Source organism: Struthio camelus, chromosome 8, assembly GCF_040807025.1.
Source record: "Struthio camelus isolate bStrCam1 chromosome 8, bStrCam1.hap1, whole genome shotgun sequence".
In the NCBI taxonomy this organism is placed as follows: Eukaryota; Metazoa; Chordata; class Aves; order Struthioniformes; family Struthionidae; genus Struthio; species Struthio camelus.
The window spans coordinates 12,942,778-12,964,111 of NC_090949.1; the positions used below are offsets into that span (position 1 = coordinate 12,942,778).

At 39.6% G+C, this 21,334-nt stretch overlaps 1 long non-coding RNA gene across 1 annotated transcript in view; it reads right to left on the bottom strand.

The window, feature by feature from the left end:
* Positions 1-4,628: 4,628 nt before the first annotated feature.
* The window catches only part of LOC138067997 (uncharacterized), a 55,548-nt gene continuing 38,842 nt past the window's right edge, over positions 4,629-21,334 (bottom strand). Inside the window, exon 3 of the long non-coding RNA XR_011142482.1 lies at positions 4,629-6,161. This is a non-coding gene — a long non-coding RNA (uncharacterized lncRNA). The remainder of the gene's footprint in view (positions 6,162-21,334) is intronic.

Below are 21,334 nucleotides of genomic sequence, written 5' to 3' on the forward strand. Positions count from 1 at the left end.
CTTTATTTTTCTTACCTATTGTTTTGTTTCTAATTTCCGTGAGTAAGCAGTATTGGTATCCTGCTGGCTTCCTGCTAGCCACAGGAGAAGGAAGGGGAATTTTTGCAATAATTTAAAAATACAACAAAATACACTGAAAGTATGGAAAGGGTAAGTGTCCTGAAAAAATGAAATGAAACAAAGGCAAAGCGACCTCACAAAATTAGCTTTCATCAAGCGATCAAAGCAGAGGAGAATTCTGCAAAGGACAGTCTGGTAAAACTGGGTCCTTAGTAAAACTATGCCTTTTTTTTTTCTTTAAACAAAGCTGTGAAGATAGGTGTTTTGTTTTGTTTCAAAGTAAAACCTTGAGTGGTCTCCAGCAAACCGTCCCAAGTTTTATAAAAGTGAGATTATTATTTACATTTTTCTACTACAGGCATAATATAATATTTCTCTGCAAATGGAAGAAGAATCTTGCCAAATTCACAAGCTATTTGCTTTTATCCCACTCAGTTATTCCAGGAAAATGCAACTAATAACGCTTCTTGTAGACAGAATGGGTTTTGCCATAAATAAGAGAAAAAAAATACTGAAAGTCATGTCATAAGAGGAAAATAAGTAAAATACTTAACAAATTTAAAATCCACAAATATTTTGCACAACCTCTTCTGAAATGAAAGACGGCATTAGACTCAGATTGGCATTAGTTACGTTAGGTAGCACATCTGGAAAGGCTATTAGCACGCGTCCTGCATTTAATTAGGTCGTGAGGCCTTCGCTGCTGCGCGGGACCTCGGCAGAGGCCTATGGGCTTGCTCGGCTAGAGAGGACCTGGTCAAGAGGCCAGCTGCAAAGCTGAACCTAAGGAGCTTTATGCGAAGCAAAGCTTTCTTGGTAAATTAATCCACAATCATGTATTTTTTAACCTTGGCTGCCTTTACTACAGGAAGGTGAAGCCACACTAGAATATCTTGCAAAAAGGAACTAGGACCAGGGCTTAGTCTTTAACAAATGTTGAGTGCATTTTGCTGCTGCATCCTCTGAAGGAATTGCTGTTTTGCTGCCTTCAGCCTTGATTACTTTGGGGAAAAGCCCTAAATGGGATATTCTTTCAGCCTGATAGCCAAAACATGTGTGTTGATGCATCTCACAATGTGAACACGGTCATCAAGGGAATTACTGCTTAACCATTCCCGAGCTAACTTGGGTACTGCAGGGTGTTTATGTAGTGTGACGTGTACTGAAAAGACAATTGAGGAAAAAAAGGTTCAAAATGCTATTTTCTGCAATTTACATCAAGTACTTCTATAATGTAGGAAGCAAACAATAAATGATGATAAAAATAGAAATTGATAGGCAAACAATACTCACTTCACTTGAGATATAAATACTCTCATCAGCTGTTATTTAATAAAATTTATCAAGACAACAGGGAATGTCTGGAAAGGGACTCTGACCACCCTTTTGACTTCAAATAACTTAGGAAATAAACTTGATTGCATTTAATGATTAGTTTAACATCTATTAAAATCAAATTTTCAAACCTCAGCTCTACACTATCATTAAATATAATCATCCCGTGGGAGAAAAGGAATTCATTCAGCTGTGCGTATGAATGATATTTTCTGTAATGGCTTTTCCAAAGCTGACTTGTGGGCTTGGGGTGTTTTCTTTTGCCTTTTTCCTTTCATTTGGTGGGGAAAGAAAGAGTTTTAAACGGGGACGAAATTCAGGACTTAGGCATCAGGCAGGAAACTCTGATGCTTTGCTGGAAGGGAGAGCGGCTGAGCCCACCTCAGGGCCGGGCCTGAACAACAAGGGCTCAGGACAAGACTCAAAAAGTCTTCTAGGGCCAGTTACACAGAACGCTACACACGGCTGCTCAGCTTCAGTCTGTACAATGGGAACAATACTACTTTTCTACCTCGCAGCGGTATTGCTAAAATAAAACCTACTAGTCTTTGGCAGGTATTTAGATACCATGGTGGTATAAACCTTACGCATAAGCAAAGCTAGCCCTACTGAGTTCAATGGGGTTAGTCACAAACTGGGAGTAAGCGATCGAAGGAAGATATTTTTGTTTAAGTCTTTATCAGTTCCTCACAGGTTATATGCTTTGATAGTGTCAACAGCAAAAGCGCCATTAACTTTAAAGCTAGGCCAATTGACTCAAGCTGAAGATCATGTCCAATCTTGCCCCTACTGAGTTCAGTGACAACATGACTCATCTCTTAACTCTGTCAAATTTGCAGAAAAGCTACAAAACGTTCTCTACTTTTTTTTTCTTCCAATTACATCAGTTTAAGACACTCTGCTCATGCCATATATCAGTTATTTTATTGGAAAACATACTGTTAGATTAATAAAATCCCTTCCAACTTCAGTCTAGTGCTTTTATGAATCAGTGTAGCATGTGCTAAAGACGTAAGTTCTAATTACAGTAAAGCAACAAAAAGGGAGGGAGGAAGATGCAGTTCATTAGCAGTCATTTTACCAAATAGCATCCAAATTTGCTTAGGAGTATGGCCTAATTAGCAATCTCTTTCCTTAGTAACTACCCTCCTTCAGCTTCTGAACCAGGCACATATGTAATTAACTGAATCTGCTTGCTACATGTAAAAAGGCCTCTTAAATTTAGTAAAACCTTAGCTTTTAAAGTCACACATAAAGTAACCAATGCAGAAGAATTTCAGAATGGGAGATTTGACAGGGCTAACCTGGCTGTAACTCTAGCTTAAGGGGAAAGGAGAAAACTGAACTCTGTCAGGTATGTTTGTTTTTCAATTCACTTTTATGGAGGGGGCGGGTTGCAAGGGAGAAGACTCAGAAGCTGTACCGCTGAGTAACAACAACCAAAAAAATCCTCACAATCTCTGTCCATGAGGGAACTTCATAAACGTGTCAAGCAAACCTCCGGGCTAAGAATGTCCTTTTATGGTGCAAACAAATTTATTTATTAACTTTATGACAGATGGAAAAATTTAAATTTGTAATACACAAAAAGCTTATTTTTAAATTACTAGACCAGGTTTTAATTGCTGATAACCTCAGGTCAGATATACAATAGGCCAGGCCTCTGTGAAGCAGTAAACTTGGCATCAGTTCTCCACATTGCAGGCACAGTCTGATCAGGTTTTGTTTTGCAAAGGTCACTTAATTAATAGTATCAGTAACAGTTACTACCTTAACATTATCTTCCTTTAGCTAATGATAGCGTTTTGCATGTGTTAAGTAAAACAGGAATTAACAAAATTCCAATGGCTTACTTAAATGATAAATAACGAGCCATTTTAAGGAAGAAATCTCCTAGGGAGTGCGGAAAAACCTGCAGCTGAAGGCAAGCGAGTCAGGATGTGTAACTCCGCACAGGCATAAACAGGAAACGGAGCAGCTTGCATTTGGATTGACAATCTGGCTCCAAATGGCTCATCTACAGCGGGCACAATGCTTGACCCCTGTCAAACATGAAAACTGTCGTTTTGTAATAGTTTTCTCTCCTTCTCGCAGCTCCCTTACATAAGTAAATTCCTTCCTTCTCTGTTATTTCACATGGCCAAGAAAGGCCTTGCTTAGTGAGTGAAACACTTAAAAGTAATCATGTCACCTTTCTTTTAAAATAATTTCTCGTGCTTACACTTTCTACAGTTTCAGGATTAATAGCACTGGAATGGAAAGGTCAGAGATTAATCATTTGGTCATACAGAAATAATATTCAGTTCTTTTATTGCCATGTTCCAACACAATGTAGGAAATAGCTCAACCTTACAGAAAAAAAGGTCTCAAACACCATGTCCCCCAGTGCCAATAGGATTTAACCCTACCTCTTTAATAGATTTCATATGTTTCTGGTGTACTAGTCCCATAATAATTAAATACTGTGCATATTCTTTGTGCAAAACCTTACCCTAGTGGTTCCAGAGCATGGGTCCTGCAAGCAGGGTCCACCATAACACCAGGAGATGATCCCTGTCTTCCTGTCAGGTTCACGGATTCAGGGAATAAGAAAACGACAGGAAAATTCAGGAGAACGAGGTGAATGATAGGCCCTTCATTACAGAGATATATCAGACCTCTTCCGTTACACTCCACAGAAAAAGATGCCTGCAGGAGCCATTTCACCTCCGAAAACGATGTGGGCGTTGCAGAACTCAAAGGAAATTCCCAGCAGTAACTTTATTCCTAAGGATGTTTGCCAAGCCAAGGATCTGGTCTTTGTACAGGAGATGCAGCGCTAAGGAATGGAGATTTTGCCATGCAACACAAAAATAACAGCAAGAAGAGCATAAAAATTGGCAGGCTTTTCTTGTCCTCTGCAACATTTTAGGGGGGAAAAAAAGCCTACAAACAAGACTTTCAAAACAATAGCCTAAGGTTAAATCTTTAAATAGAGCGATACTTATTATTGGACTAGAGCTCAAAATTAAATAGAACCAACCTGAAAAAGCTATCCATGCCACAGCTAGTTTCTCTGGATACCTAAATTTGGGTCTGGGAACATTATGTTCAAAAGCTTCTGAAAACAAGAATTCGTCTTGCATTCCATGTTGTCTTGTATTCAGTGTCATGATTATCAGCTAGAACGTTCCAGGAAGAATGCAATATTTGAAGTATCATCATCTTTACAACTAATAGTAAAACCAGATATTAACATTTAATATTTTTATTTTATATTACAGTCACATATTGCTGTTAAAAAAGCAAATGGCTCTGTAAAACACTACATTTTATTACAAGGGTCTCTGTTTTGTAAGTTTTTAAAAACATCAAGCAAGATTGAGACTGTTTGAATCATTCATTCATGCATTTACAAAGAGGCAGTTAAAATTGCACTTGCAAAGTCACAAATCACATGATATTTCTCCACACTAATATAAATGATGCCTCTTAATAACCAAACTCGTTTGCAACATTGCAATTAAGAGGCTCAGAGATTAACAGAACTGCTGTTTGTAAACAAGCAAGAAAATCGTGATGGCATAAACTGCTCTGCACTTCTATTATAAAATTACCATCCTATTTTAATATTAATAAAATGCCGCCGTATTAAAGAAAGCTCCTGAATTCAGAATGATCATTTCTCTAATGATTTTGTATAAACGTGCTAAAATTGAGAATTACAATACTTCTTCAAACATCTTAGGAAGAACATCACTAACATACTCAGTAGAGACCTGCAGAATATTTTCATAGTAGCCCTATTTAGATGCTGCCGAGCTCTCATTATTCAAAACCTATAAAATGTGCTAGGATTTCTCTCTCAGAAGGCATATGCATGATTCTGTCCATTTTATGAAAGTTAGTGCTATCACTAACAAGAAGCTGAATGACATGTACTAAGATAAATAGAAATTGCATTAAAAAGAGAAACTGAACATCCAAATTAGATTCGTATCGTTTAAAAATGTTTTTCAGGTGCCATTCTTTTTCCATTTTAATACTCGTGCCATGGTGACCAGGAGCTGGGCATCAAAAGCGAGGTGCTACAAGGGCACAGAACAAAGAAACAGTCCTTACCTCCAAAAGCTAATGGTCCAGGTCCATCTTATCTGAGACCTTAACAATCCCATGTCTGCGGGGGAGAGGGAGGGTTGGTAAGGTTTCACTTTTAAAGCAAAATGGCAAAAAAAATTTAGCTGAGTTGTCTCCTGCAGACAGATAACAGTTTTTATGTGATCTTTCATTCATACGTTTGAAAGAATATTAGATCTCTTGATTCTTTTAAACCAGTGCTTTTTTTAACTGCTTCCAGCATTTTTGTTCATTTTTTCAAGTATATTATATAATTAACCAGAAACCATGCATGCAAAAGCACAATTTTGAAAAGATTTCCTCCTTTACACTCTTCCTAAGAATTTCATTGAAGCTTCACGAAAAGCAATCGAACGAGCGAGGCTTGTGTCCCGCCAATTCATTTATTTTAGCAAGGAGAAGACGGGGATCAGGATGTTCAGTAACGTGGCTACCAGGAGCAAGGGTCAGAGGAAGGAGATGTAAAATGTCCATTTGTCACTTGCACATCTTAATCGCTAACAAGGCGGCAGCAGATATCTCGGAGCCTTCCAGGGCAGAGAGCAAACGGCTGCAGGCAGAAAGCCCCGGCGGCCGGCCGGCGCGGGAGCCCCGGGGCCCCGTGCGGAGCCAGCCCCAGGCTCACAGGGAGGTGCCGTGAGGAGCCCGCACTGCGGGAAAAGCAAGGGGAAATTAGATGGGACAATCAATTAAAATATTTGAAAGCATGTGATTAGCATACAATGACTAATTTCCTACTTGAAAAAAAAAAAAAAGCACGCTCGGTGGCGTGCATGCAGGGCATATCCAGAAAGTTATTTTAACACATAAGCAACAATAGTTCAGAAATCCCTGATACGAAGCAAGGATGGAGCTAAGCACCCCAAGTAGTGACACAATATAAACTTCAGCACATGAAATACTGGAAGTTGATGTAAACAGCTTTTAATAGCAGCGCACATTTGTCGGCTTTGTTTAGACCATCTGGCTGCTCCATTGTGTTCAGCCCCACGCTGACTGCCACGGGGTGACAGTTGATATATGTTAAGTGCAAGCAAAGAGCCTCGGCCCGCTCCCGGGACGCCGAGGCGAACTTCGCGGGGTTTTGTGGGATACGCTGTGGCATCGCAGCGCGGCCGCCTGCATCCTCCGTGGCTCCCCGCCAAGGTCCTCCAGCTTTTTTATCAAAGGGGAGTTTTGCTTTTACTGTTTGAAAGGTTAGGAAAACTATGCCAAAGTTCTGCCAGGCAGCTCGGAGAGCATCAGCTGACAGGAACGACTTTCAATGTGGAGCAAAGAATAAAGAGCAGCCCGAACCTGGAGAGAGCCCAGGTTTTGCTTGTTTTACATGCAACGCATGCTTCTGAATGCAACAAAAGAAAAAAGTCACCAATAAACAGGATGATGTGATTGTTCTGAAAAATCAACAGTTAGAAGCACTCATACATTTTGCCATGCCTATCAAGTAATATACTACCCTATATCTTGATTACCTCTTGGATGGCTGATGCTGATGCATCCTCTGTAGATGATTAGAGCTCTCTTCCAGGCACATTGGCCATTTCAAGTCTAATCAGTGTTTGTGAAAGATTCCCGACACTAAAGGCGCTATGTCAAGAACTGTTATTATTATTGCTAGCACTCTGTATCTTCGGAAAATAACCACTTGTGTTCAACTTTTATACATTTATTATTTTGGAAAGCAGCAAAGGCAGAAATCTGAAAGCATAGACAGAAGAAGTGTTTTCAGTTTCAGGATGCAAAAGTGTACCCTCTTTAGCTCAACCTGTTCTTGGATTGCTGACCCTTTAGTACAAATCTGTTTTTCCTATCTCCAGAAGCATTATTATTTTGTAAATCATGTGGCATGTCTGGAATGCCAGCGAAATCTTAACAGCATTCATCTTTTCTTAAAACCTCAAATTAGTAGTAACAAGAGTACTGAATGACATGGGAAAATATACTCTAGATGCTTACAGCACAAGCTCTTCTTCCTCTTTCAGTTATACCTTTCAAATTATGTAGTTCCTGTGTTATTGAGAGACACTCTTCTGCCAAATTTGACTCCTACAAGCTGTTGCAGGAATCGATTTATCCACGGAAAAGGCAGCGCGTAGCACCACTCCACGGTTCCTCGCATTACACCTCAGGCTGAGGCTGCGTCTTCGTTTCCCCCAAACAGCCTCTCACTAAGGCTATTCCAGAGGGCACCGGTTGTTACCAGCAGCTACACAGGTATCCGCATTAAACCATCCTGTGAGAATCAATCTCATTTCATACGCCTCAAAATATGCCACCAAACAGCCCCTATGGACGTGGCAATTTCAGTCACTGTTTGGAGATATCTCCTCTACTTGTCTTTTTTCAGCCCAGACCAAAAGAATAAAAAGATCCTCTTCTAAAAAGATTACAGAGATCCTCCAAATTATATTTGAAGTCTACGGAAAATCGTCCCACAAATTATATGCATTTGAATGAGTGTCTTGTTTTTCAAACATACCGATGTCCCGTAGAGAAGTCAGGAAGTAGTAAATTCCCAATTTAATTAAAGAATGCTTTACCAAACTTCAAAAACATACACAGCTGATAGAATCAGATCAAAAATAAAGATGATAATACATTCTGTGTTCAAACTCAAAAGCCACAATCAAATTACAACGTTCCAACGTAGACTGCTATTTCTGTAAAGCAGCCACTGTTCAGCTTCCAGTTAACACCCAGCTAGAGATGTGAAAAACTATATTTAGGGCCAAATCTCATTTATCTTGCTCACATAAATCAATGGGACAACTTAAGTCAGTTAGCTGGATTTTTGCTGGAAAACAATAGTATATCTACATTGCCAATGTACAGGTAACTTCTAAATCTTCTCTTCCATCTTCCCAGTGTGTTTCCACATGCACCTGGTAAGTTAGCTTTTGTAATTCTGTAATCACAGCAGTTAACCTAGGATTGCCTCTTTTCAACACTACTTTCATTTTTGAGAGTATTTGAAAAGCATAAAGAACAGTCAATTAAGCATTAAGAAATGTATGCTAGACTTGTAATTTGAATTTACATTTATGCTAGGATTCCAAATAGCTTTACCAACATTAATTAAATTATGCAGTATCTCTGAACTGCAAGTACTACACAGCCTGCTTTAGCCAATCTCCACAAAGATAAGCAGGCACAGAGGAGGTAACTTGATCAAAGACAAACAGCATGTGAATGTGCAAGAGAAAACGTATCCCAAATGCTACTAATGGTCAAGCATGACCTGCTTTCTATTATTACCTGAAGTATAAAAAAAAAAAAAATTCCCTTTTTTAAATTTAAAACAATTAAGTTCCAAACTGGAGTTCAGTCAGACTTGGGCTGAACTACAAGTATATCATATAAGCTTTCACTTAACTGTTGCCTAGGACTCACCTGTCATGCTAATGGAAATTGAGGCTATTTATTTACGAGCCAGATAGTCTGTGATCAAACGTTTTGCACATTTCTCTCTGCTGTTCCAAACATATATCCCATCCTTAATCACACTACATCTTTAACTCTTTCAATTGTTTTAATTCTCTTCTTTTTCTTACGTGGTCTGGGCAATACACCTGCCTGTCACAGCAGGCTTCAAAATCAGTAGCATGCTCCATCCTAGAACATGCCTTTCTACTGTACAACACAATAAATACAATGCACAGTCATTGTCTTAGCACAAAATTAAGGTTTGAAAAAACTATCAACTGATTAATATTGCACTAGACAAAATTGTAAATTACTAGATCATGAAATAATTTGATCTTTCAAAACCAATGCAATCAACAGTTCTTACGCTATTTTATACCATCATGTAGTTAAGCAAAAGAAAAATGCAGGGACATATATTAAAATACGTCTTATCTAGGAAAATGTCTAAAGTTTCTGCTTTGTTTTTAAACTCTTGATATCAACTGCATTCTTCTATCAACATTCTCACATAAACCAGGCGAGTACTTAATTTTTCGCCTTTATGTAGCAACATAATATTTCAAAAGAAAGTGAAGTTAATCAGATGCAGAAGAAGTTATTCAATAGCTGGTAAATGGACGTACTGTAAAATGTAATGTCACCTAGTTAAAAACGAAAAGAGAGAGAAGATGCTAATTCTGCTGATGAAGATATTGTTTTTCCCCTCTTGTGCCCTATTCATTATGCAAGGCTGCAGAATATGAAGTGCAGTGTGTGATCCGGGCGATCTAATGATCTCCCACACCTGCTCATCTGGTACAATTTTAATTAACACTCCAAGGAGGTTTGTCAAGAGTAATCAAAAACATTGTCGCTTATAAAGCTGTGGCAAGAAATCAATAGTTTTCATCAGAAAAGGTAAGGTCTGGCATAACTGAACCATTTAATTGCTTCATTCCAATAAACAAAAACTGCACATTTTAATGACTTGATTTTGGAGATCAATATCTAACCACATATTGCATTAAACAGCAACATGTGGTGGGATATTCACAGTCATTTCAATTCAGAATGAAGCATTCCTCTTTTTTATTTCATCTCGAACGGCAATAGGTTGCTGAGCCTACGCAGTGCTATGATTTATATCAAATGAGTGACCTCTAGGGCCGTAAGACTAGAACGGGTGACTAGTTCTCAATGGTAAGCTACTGGCACTTGACAAAGTGCCTGAAGCAGAATGAATTTACTTCTCTTTTCCTCAATCATCAACAGGCTCTGCCCTGACCCCCATACTGACTCCTATAACAAGATCTCCTGTCTCCGACTGAAAAATTTACTGTCATGTCTACTTTTCATTGAGCTCAAGTGAGTACTTCTGTCACCTTCAGTGAACTGAGTCTGTAAAAGATTTAACTAAACACCAGTCACAGTTTAAAAACTAAACAAGTACGACTCATATAAAAAACACCGCTTTTAAGCACTTCTGTTTCTTAAAAGTCCAGGAGCTATGCTTTTTTTTTTTTTTTACCCTTTTGCTTGCTTAAATGTTTGCCATTAAACTGCTAAAAGGTGCTGCTCCACAAAGAAATGAGTGAAGGGCTCCCTGTATAATGGCAGTATCATAAAATTAGTAAAATTTAATAGTACTGTAATACTCCTACTGGATACAAACGCAACCAAAGTGTAAATCCTCGTGAACTATGAAAGATTCAACAATTTGAAATTTTACGTACGAAAAGATATCAACTCTGCATAAATCACAAAGCCATTTGAATGTATTCTATGATTTATATACAATGTAGATCATCACAATGCTAAAAGTACATGTGTATATAGTAATGATATTAAACTTTTAACTATTCAGGAGATCTTTAATTTTAAAGCAATACTTGTAAAAAATTTTTCTGGCACTTTTTCAAATATTGTCATAGAATATACGACAGCTAGCTACACATAAAAGCATGTATAGTATAGGTTAATCCTTTTACTACTATTTTACTAGCATTTTAACTTCATAAAGTAATAAAAACTCAAATTTCATGATGACTTTCTATCAACAACAAGGCAATTAAACGAATGACATTTGATGGTTTATTCCAACATCTCACTAAAGCCTTACACAAAATTTTCACTCCCTCTTTAATTTTCAATTCTTCTACCCTCCCTGCTTCACAGCTTCTGGCTATTGGCTTTTACAATCTGTCCCTAGAGAGCCAGGAGTTATTACCCCTGTCGATGGAAGAGAAAGGGATGTTATTCCCCTGTCACCCTCTCCGGCTCCAGCAGATTCCCGGCGCTGATCTATAGCCTTCATTGGAGAAAAGCGCCTGACACGCTGTTAGTCCTCAGCCCTGTCAGATCCATCTACCTGCGCCACTGGCATTACTTACTGGAGCCCGAGTCACAGGAGTCAGACGAAAAATTTGGGAAAGAAACACTATATCGCTCTTCTATTTGAGTAAATAGAACAGAAATGCCTACCACAAAGCACGCAGGTTTTCCGGAGAGGCCGTGTACCACATTCGCTTCAACTCTGAGCTCAGAAATAGCTGGAGAAGTATCTGAAATGATTCATCTGTTCACAATATGAAACGCTGTGCACAATATGGACAGCGTTCCTTAAACCAGAAGGGTACAGAACACTTAATGCAATGGATTTAAGCAAATTTAACACTGCTTTCAATAGAGTTTTAACAAACCACTGCTTAATTTTTTTATGCTCATTTTTAAAAGATATTCACCTGGCTGCTACATAAAATGGGCTCCTTTGATGGCAGTGGAGAGGAAGCCTAAGAAATTTATGACACGCATTGCTTATATGCCGTCTAGCTTCTCACAATACAAACCCATACACCGGCATTTTGAATGCATTATTTTACTTTACCAGTAAATTAACCTTTGATGTGTAAAGGATCAAGAGGAGACTGCGTAAATGGCCGGTTCAGCTGCCTATGCTTGTCTTATTCGCCACACACTAAGCAAAATGAACTGATCTCTCCCGCTCCACACACAGACTGAACAGTAGGTCTTTGCTCTAGTCTCACAACCATCTCCTCTAATCAGATACTGATCCTATCAGACCAGTGCCAAAAATATTGTGCTTGGTGTGACTGTCAAACTCAAGAATTTTTTTCCTAGTAAGATTGAAGTCACCCTCAGTCTTCAAAAGCAGAGGTCCAAATGATTTTTAGTGATTTTCAGAACAGCAGGGCGTCACACCAACATGACTTTCAAGCTATCAGTAAAGTTCACCTGTTCCATGAGGCCAAAAATGCAGTGAAGACCATGTCTGCTTGGCACTGCACATCATTAGCCAGCGGTGATGCTTCATCCCAATAACACATGTAGTAAATTGTGTTTGTTCACACCACCAGTCTTGGCAACACAGGCAAATCCAGGAACAAGATTTCCAGTGGTTCAGACCTTGGAATTCATCCTAGAGCCCACGCTGACACCCGTTCAGTCGGACGGACAAAGCCACTGTCCTCACCAAACTCAGTCCTGCGGGCAGTGCGCCCCACGCTCCTGTGTGCTGGCCATTGGAAGGATGGATTTGCTTCCCCTTTACCAGTTTTATGGAACAAGGTCCCCTTTTCCAATATTTCACCTCTCCAGGAGCAGGGAGGTTGAACGAGGAAGATGTTGCTGTTTATGGCTCCTTTCTTCCCCGCGCTCAACTAGTAGTAGCAGCAGCAAGGCAGTTATTACTGGAGGAGCTAAGGTACAGGGTCAAAGCCATGATGGTAGGTGGTCCAGGATGAGAACTACTGGCCATTTACTTTTCCAGGTCACAATCGCTTTGGAGCAGCAGAACCTCCACACTATCTTTAGGAAAGCAGGAAGGCTGACAAATATTCAATAGATTTACAGGTAACAGCTAAAACTTAATTAGACCTCAAAATTCATGGGAAGGGTAACAGCATTACAAGCACACTTTATGTTTCTTAGCACCTTCTCAAATTATAAAAATTACGTGTTCTCATTCAATATTAAGTAGTCAACTCCTAATCCTGCCGGAACAACACTTGGCTCGTTTCTAAAATTTTGACATTTGCTATGATTTAGATTCTCCAGTAGAAATGGCAGTGCCTAGAGGTATTCAGGACATATTTCCCAATTGACAAGGAACAAGAAAAACCAGAAGCCTCACAGGACGCCTTGGTAAAGTTTTCAAGATAATTAAGGGTTTAGGCATTTTTATACAACCATACACACTTCTCTCAGTTTCCTGAGACAGAGCCAAAGCTATAACCATAATCAGTTTTATCTGCCAGAGCCAGCAAACAACATTTTTAAATGTTTTAAATAGGCACAAGAGAAGTTTTAAAGCATAAGTACCTAAAAAAAAAGGAGAAAAGGCAGATGGTAAGTAGAGGGCTAACAACAGTATTACTTAAGACTCTCTGGGTGAGGATAGACCAGGTTGCTTTGTATGTGGGGAGAAATGAGAAATGACTTAGTGCATTTAACTAGGAAACTAATAGAAATTTGGAATTATGGAGGAGAAAAAAAGGAAGTGCTCTGCTTACGCAAAATGGTAGCCGTTTTCTTCCAGAGAGAGACTGAGGCCTATAAGAAGGGAAATAGGCTGCTTTCTAATAGTGATTTCACTTGAATTCATTTATTTTATCCTCCTGAAACTAAATAACTTTATTCTTATTGTAAGAAATTATAAATATTCTGTAAATATTTATATTTATAAATATATTTTATAACATATTTATTATAAAAATGATTATAATTAAATGCCTACGTCAACCGGGGTGATGAGAAGATATTTAAAACAAGCACTGCCTGGGCAGTTATGACTATATGTATGTATACAAACATGCAAACATATGTTGCAAACATATGTTTGGACATGCAAACATATGTTTAGCAGATTTTCACATTCCATGTCTCAAAAATGTACTGTATAAAATACAGTCTGATATGCATACATTAAAATTGTCATGTACAAAAGTGGAAACAACTAGTTTAATTTTCCACATACACAATAATATAGCATTTGGGGGCAGAAGTTATTTTTAGTACTTCATATTCTAATGTTCACATCTTCAGGGGTCCAAAAAGTTTAGAAAAAATGCAAAATAAATAGGCAGATCTAAAAATTAAATGAAGCACAGTGTAGCCAGGCGATGCAAATGCTAAAAGATAACACAGTGTTCCAATATATGGACTAGCATATTCTTATATTATTTGCTATATTTGTTATTTCTTGAATATATAAAAACATATTTGGTCTGCCATGGAAGCTGTCATATGTAGCCCAATTTCAGAATTTCATTTTCAACTCTTAACAGTTTTTATTTCTTCTTAAAGCCTCAGCTTTTCAAACGAAGCAATTCTAAGAAGTGCTTTGGCACTTCTTTCCTAAGTGAAAGCTGATATGCTGCATTTCTGTCCTTCATGGGAGTGCATCCACCCTGGAAAAGAAGGCAGACGGGGAAAAAAATCTCTCATTTAACCATGTGATTGCTGAGTCCAGAGTTACTAACACATGGCAAAATTCTGCTATGGACAAGGGTCTATAGTTTTTGCATCCTTTAGCAGTGAAGGTAAACAGCAGCACGGACTACCCTTGCTGCAGAATCATACTAATAGATATTGGGGGAGAAAAATGTTTTAACAGAAATACAAACCACAAAATTAATCTTATCTTGCATTCTAAACAAGCAAGTAGATATTGCCAGTATACCACAGAGGCATTCAGAATCCAAAATATAAGTATTGTTTTGTTTCTCTTTTCATTTTTTAATTTGTATGCAGTCCAAATGGATGGCATTAGAACAGCAGTAAGGGGATGCCAAGTACGATGAACAAGCTCTGAAAGAGCTCTTAGTTACTTGCATAAATCCCCCTAAACCTTGGAAAATCAACATGAAATGCATTTTAAATCATTGGGAAGAGGTCCCAGCACTGCAGACCTCCAGCAAGCTTATTAAACATTCTTCTTGCTATTCTTCATTGATTCTTTAATATCAATTTAGAACAATCTTTTCTTAAGTAGTTGGGAGTTCAGGTTACTCCTAACTGTGAATTATTATTCATAAGAATCCTTCAGCGTCGTCTCACCACTTTCCAACAACAAGAGACAGGCACAAAGGTGGGACATCACATGTTCAAGCTCCTGAATTGTACAGATAGCCCATTACTTAGAACAATAAACCAGATCCTCCTTTTTTGAACTAATGCAATATTTATTTCTTTAACTACCATGTAGACCCTTTGGTCTAACCTCTAGGCGGCACACAAACAGCAGAAGAAGGGGCAGAGGAAACAAAACAACCAGGAAATAAATACATCCGGAAAATGGAGAAAAAACAGGGGATTTTAGCACAATAGCAGAGGAGGTAAAGGACAGCAGCCATGCCACTGATAAGGAAGCTAGAAAGAAGGAGCTCGAGGAATCAGACAGGCTTTATTGTGTCCGGAGGCAGCGGATAAGAGAGTGAGATTTTGCATAGGCTTGAGCAGGACTTTAGTGAGAAGAAGGGAGACCAAACAGGAAGAAATGGCATTTGTTAAGAAGACTAGTTACTAAAGCAAAGGCGAGCATTTTCTTTCAGGACTTGAAACAAGCAATATACACAGGAAGAACCAACACGATTTGTCAACCAAGATAAAGGAAGAAAGGCGCAGGAGTTAAGATCAATACTTCAGCAATCCGTTTGGAGAATTGTGATGTTAATAAACAATGATTGGGGCTGAGCTGGAGGTAACCAGATATTTCCAACAAGGAATGAAACAAGCAGAGACGCGAGGAGAGCTCAGAGGGAATTCGGAAGTCATCACCATCAAGATCCTGTTTGAAGCTTTAAAGGCAGAAGAGGCTAGCAAAAACACAGAAAGAGGGGATAAGAATGAAAATTTTGAAGAATTATTGCAGAGAGGACTGGACAGGAACCAGTAACAGTGAAAATGGAGGAAAGCATGGGAAGAACATCAGAAAAGCAGACTGGGCAGATTTTACCTCAGAAGATCTCTTAATGACCTTATTCAGGGAAATTCTGATTGTGGTGAAGAGGGAAATAATCTGACTATTTACCACACAAAAGTTAGCAAGAAAAGCAGCAAAACTAACTACAGAGATGGCATGTTTATGTTTGAAAGGTGTAGGAAGGAAATGGAAAAAGTATTTGGAAGCACATATGAGGTCAAGAGATTTTATTTTTTCTTTTTGACGATGCTGAATATGCTTGAAAGGGCATGGGAGTTCACATCCATGAATGTTATTCTCCATGGAAATCCCCTCCTATATTACTTCAGCATAACACTGGAAAAAAACAAAACCGTCTACAACGACAAGACCTCGCTCCTTCAGAACGTTAATGCTCCATGGCAGAATATGAGGCAAATTCAAACTGCAATTTTGAAAAAGGCTGTGAGCGCTCTAAATTTCTCCCATGCAGGCAGCTTTCTTCCATCTGAGCTTAATTACCATCAGCTCTAAGGTTTCCCTCCTCATTTTGGTTCGTAATCATGAGCTAAAACATCTTTCACACGTTCCATGTTATAAACACATTACATCTCAAAATGACAATTTCAAGTCTAATTGGTTAATTTCAGTTAATATAAACAGCTAACAAATTATATTTCTCTGTTCCCCACAGTCACGTGGCACAGGGTCCTCGAGAAGATGATCCTCACCAGTAACAGCTGCGTCCAATTGCCCTTAACGTTACAGCTCCAGAACATTGAAACAATCTATACAGAACTGACAATTTAAAGCTCCCTTTTAAGAGAATATCAAGGTCATAAAATTCAAATCCCATACTCTAAATCCAGTCCTCATCAGCCTTTGCAACTCACAAAAAGTCACGTGATCACAGCAGGAATTAAAAAGGGGCCTTTTTCTTTAATCCAGCAATAACCACCATATGTTGTATTACCCTAGATGCAACAACGGAAGAGAATGGATGCATCTCCAGCTCAGCAATACCAAATACCCATCAAATTAACCCAAACATTTCTTTTCACAGATTTTTTTCATTTTAAAAAATTACACAAAACAAAAACGCCACTGATAGGTGGCAAAACTTGTTTCTTTAAGGAAACAAGTTAGGAACCTTGTTTTAAATTAGCCTAGAGAGTACCAAGTAAAAGTATTTCAATCTTTTCCAGGTGCCTCAAAAGCACATAAAGGAGATAAAACTTTTAAAGCAGATAATTTGGTAATAGAAACCCACAGCTTATTCAGTGAGCACCACAAGAGAATTGCCCCATCTGTTACAACCACCAATACACCTAGGGACATTCAGTCTCGTGAGCATAAAGTGTACTGGGACATGCACCTCCAGCTTTGTTTCAGCGTAGTGCACGTTTTTTTGGAAAATGTCAAGCTTCCTGCCAATAAAGGAGGAAGACCGGAAGAGGCTTTGAGATGGAAGATGATATACAACAAAAGGTATTTTCTTACATCTGTTCATTCCATACAGTCTGTAATTAGCACACCCTACCTCTGTAAATATGAAAAGACAATAGTAGGTAAAATGAGCAAATCAAAAAGTCTGAACTTCAAAGCATTGCTTCTTCCCCTCTTTACAGAAACAGCTAGCTTTGCGAAACAGTATGGATCTGTAAATGGTCATGAGACCCATGCAAACCTCTGCTACAGCAAGCCTGCTACTTATCAGGTGCAATGCACCGTATGGGATGTGTTTGCCTTGCAGGTGAGACAGACGGATGCTGCTGCACAAAGCAGAGACATCCTCCCCACCTGGTGGTAGGCGGCAGGTTACCCTCACAGACCTATCCCCATCAGTGCTCTGGCACTGCAAGGCAAATCAGCCCTCGTACACCACCCCCCTGCCAAGGCAAACGCAGCAGCCATAGACAGACCTGAGCAGTGCCCAGGTCTACGAGTGGTGTGGCTGCCCCACATCCCACCCTAAGTCCCATGGTCCTTCAGAAAACACTATCCTGTGGAGGTAGTGGAGTCTGTTAGCATGGAAAAACAACAGTGGTTTCACTGCATTTCGGCTCTGCAGTAACTATCAGAACGAGGTGGGTGATTTGATATGAAGCATACAGTCCCTTAAGAGAAACAGGTCCTTCGTTCCTCTGGAGAAATATTTACTGCTCTTGGATTGCAAGGTCTCTGCTGTATCACGCCATGAAAGCATAAAATCTGTGCAATAACTATTCTAATCACTGTAAACCTCTGCCTAACACTGCAGCTTCTGTACTCAGCACCACTGTGGAAATACTCCTCGTATTTGTTAGTTTGGAAGACAGGAGATGGCGGGGAAAGGGTTAATCTGTTCCTTACAGTGAGGTTATTCTGAAGAAACTACAAAAGGGCCTATCATTTTTATTACTTCTTGTTCAAACAAATCAGTACTTTCCTTATTGTCAGTACTTTCCTTTTATTTTCCCTGTAAGGAAGAATCAGTATAGGCTAAAAGTTAATTTTAATTTGTGTGTCCAAGTAAAGAGACGTTAACGTCGTTTCATAAAGAAGATACAAAATTCAGGCTGTGAACTGTATGATCAGTTCTATCATTAGCAGAAGGGATTTCTGAAATCTGTATCGATTTGTGCTTGCGAGTCTGCATTAGCCTAATCCTCATACACAAGCACTAGAAAGCCACTGAGAATTGATTTTTCTCCCTCTTTCACAAAAATCACATAGCTAAAATTTTCCAGAGAGAAATAATGACAGGCCTAGGTGTTTCCCAGGAACGTGCGTCTGGATGTAAAAGAGCACAAGTTGCAGGAGGGCCTTCTGCTGCAGGAGCTCGTTTGAATATACTGACACCTCTTGCAGGCACGTTATGTTTTGTTCTATGCTAGTTTAAAAGAGATCTGAACGTAAGCCACTATAGATGTGTAGCAAACAGTAGATGTGGCATAGTACCAAAGATATAAAAAAGACTAGTGGGAGAAATATAAAATATTAATGGCCCAGTTCTGCTCTCAATTACACTGATGTAAATGCCTTACAGCTTGATTAGCCTAATCCAGAAACTCTTTCCACATCCTCAGACCCCCAGGTACAAGCAGCAGCGCTCACTGTTCCTCACCACATGCCAGTCTTGAATGCAATTTGATGTCTTTCTGACAAAACCCACAGAGCTGGGGGAAAACGGGATTTTTTTTTTTTAAATAAAGTTAATACCATTGGTCCACCCAGTCCAACTCTCAGCAGATATAAAAGCTAAGCAGCACAGATGTAAACACATCAGGGATTTTGCGTGCAAAACTTCGCTGCGTCCCCAGCGTGCAGTTTTGGTAAGACAGGCCGGCGTTCAAAAATCAGGTCTCGCGCCTCAGGTAACTTCACCGCGCTCCACATCTGCCAGAAGACCTGAGCTTCGGCCCAGCCTCCCTACAGCTCGAAACCCAGCGCACGGCTCAGAAGTCCATCGAACCATGGGGATGTGCTTTCCACGGCCCCGAACGGGCTTCGTCCCGGGCCCTCGCGCCCCTCCAGCGCGTCACGGCCGGGCCGAGCCCGCAACCCCCGTCCTGCGCCAAGGCTTCCTCCACGCGTCCTGGCTCTGCGTCAGCCCCTCCGCCCCCTCCACCAGCGAAACCAGTAACGTGACCGGCTCCGGTAGCGCTTGCTCGCAGCCCTCCGCCGAAAGGAGGGTGAAACGTTACACACGCAAAAAAGCAACTATTCTAAAATCGGTCTCTCTCTCTCTCAAAAGACGCTCTTCTGAGGAAGTCTCCCTTTCGAAAAATGAGGTTGGTTCTTTACAAACACAGGCAAGCTCCCAGCAGCAGTGACAAGTGCCTCTGACTAAGAGGGACGCCACAGAGAGTTGTAACGCCGACCTCCTAACAGCAACCTTTGCACCACGGTTGGCCGGTCTGAAATTAGGGTGCTAAAAGTCAGCACTTTTTACTTGGAAAAACTGCTTTGGACCTAAAATTTTCAAGGTAGAATGTCAATACCAAGCTTGGTCTATGCCCTCCCCTTCTCTTTTTGCCCTTCTTTTTTTTTTTTCTTTGTGGGGTGGTAGTAGTAGTTTTTGTTTTGTTTTGAATAAACAGAAGTTGACCTGTAACTACAGAAAATCCAACACATCTGTTAAAAGGTTGACAAAGAAGGGAAGTCAGATGCTGGGATAGTAATGCATTTTACAGTTCCTTTAGGAATCTAACTCCAAGAGCCAGCATGTGTTATTAAAAACAAACTACTTGCGGTAAAAATCTATTTCTGGGGGTTGCTTACTGAAATGAAATGTTTATTCTCTGGGGCAGTATTCAAACCTCCCCAGATAAGTGCAAACTGTTCCTGAAAAGACACAACATGTAATAAAAAGCAAAAAGGAAGTGGTGACAATATTAGCTTTGCACCAACTCATTTACAGTAATTTTAGATTTCATATATATAAATTAAAGGAAATTTCCAATAACAGACTGCTTACATAGTGAAAGAAGGTTTGTTGTGTACGCTGCAGCGTAGCTTTTAGAACTTCCAACATCTTCACACAAGGCTGAAGATTATTTTCAGGATTATTTTATATCTGAGACTGTACAGAGCAAAGCATGACATTGAAAAATAGACTTAATTATTCCAACAAAAAGATTCTTGGCATAGGTCCATTTCATATCAGCTTAAAATATGCTGTTCTATTGGCAGGATCATATGTTTACAAGCACTGGATTACAGGAGTAACCACACCTCTAGGCTAATTTAAAACAATTTCTGTTAAATAGAAATATTAGGCCCGGGTTTCTTAAATTTGGAAGGGGAGGAGGTGAGGAAATCAGCACAGGGTACACAGGGATTTTTTTTTATTATTGTAACTCCCAGTTCCTCAGAATACTACACAATAAAGGGCAACGGACCCATTTTAATCCTACTGGACTGCAGCAAAACTTAATGCAAGTAACAAAACTTTTTTTTTTTTATGTTGACAAAGCATATAAAAATAGACTTTGATTCATTAGGAAAAGCATCTCAGCGCACACACAGCTCCCAAAGTATTCCCAGCAGCATCTCCAAGTGATAATCTGTCTCAGGATTTTTTTCTTCTCCCTAACTAGGTAAACTCCCGTGGCAACAGTGTTCTCCGGACGGCTGCAAACCTTTTCCAGAATCACAGAACGGCCAAGGTTGGAAGGGACCTCTGGAGATCATCTAGTCCAACCCCCCTGCTCAAGCAGGGTCACGTAGAGCGTATTTCCCAGGATCATGTCCAGGCAGGTTTTGACTATCTCCAGCGAAGGAGACTCCGCAACCTCTCTGATGAATGCATATTTACGCAACTTAGTAATTTATAGCACCTCAGCAGGATTAAACTGCTGAAAGAGTGCTGCTTTTTACTATAGTGAGACTACACTATGTGTAGGATTCAAACAGCTTGCGATGCCTGCACATCACTGCCAGGAGTACCAGAGCCCCAAAAGCACAAATGCCCAAGGTGCTCTCCTCTTTAGTAGCTGAGGTGGATAGTTTTGGTTC